Source organism: Frankliniella occidentalis, unplaced genomic scaffold (genome assembly GCF_000697945.3).
Source record: "Frankliniella occidentalis isolate FOCC.00 unplaced genomic scaffold, Focc_3.1 Scaffold217, whole genome shotgun sequence".
NCBI classification, from domain to species: Eukaryota; Metazoa; Arthropoda; class Insecta; order Thysanoptera; family Thripidae; genus Frankliniella; species Frankliniella occidentalis.
The window spans coordinates 399,612-400,115 of NW_026267343.1; positions in this window are offsets into that span (position 1 = coordinate 399,612).

A 504-nucleotide genomic window follows, 5' to 3' on the forward strand; every position below is an offset into this window, starting at 1 on the left:
GTGTGGCTGTGGCGGGGCGCGCCACTGGAGAGTTGTGGCCAGGAGCGCCTGGAGGGTAGGCCATCCTGCTGTGAGTTTCTCTGCAGGCCCGGGGCCCCCTGGGACGCCTGTTACCACTTGGCTTGTTGGGAACTGTAATGGAACGATATCTTACGCCCCTGTTTACACTCTGGATGCCGCAGGGGTACTTTTGGCCGAAAACGGATCATCTATAGTCGGTTCGGATTAAGCTGTCTGTGGGCGCGCCACTTGTAGCTACAACCGTGTAGCTACAAACAGGGACGTCATTTAGGCCCTTCTGTTCAATTTCCGGTTAACGCACAGGGGGTGGGTCGGTAGACTTTGCAGTACGCGATTCAGCACATCAAACTGCACCGATTCTGCTAAATTCCAGCTTTACAAGATTTAGTCCCGGGTTAAAACCCTCCGGGCGGCCACGTTTGTCCTACCTGTCATTTGTCCTACCATTATTTTTAGTACTAAAAAAAATACTAAAAATAGTGA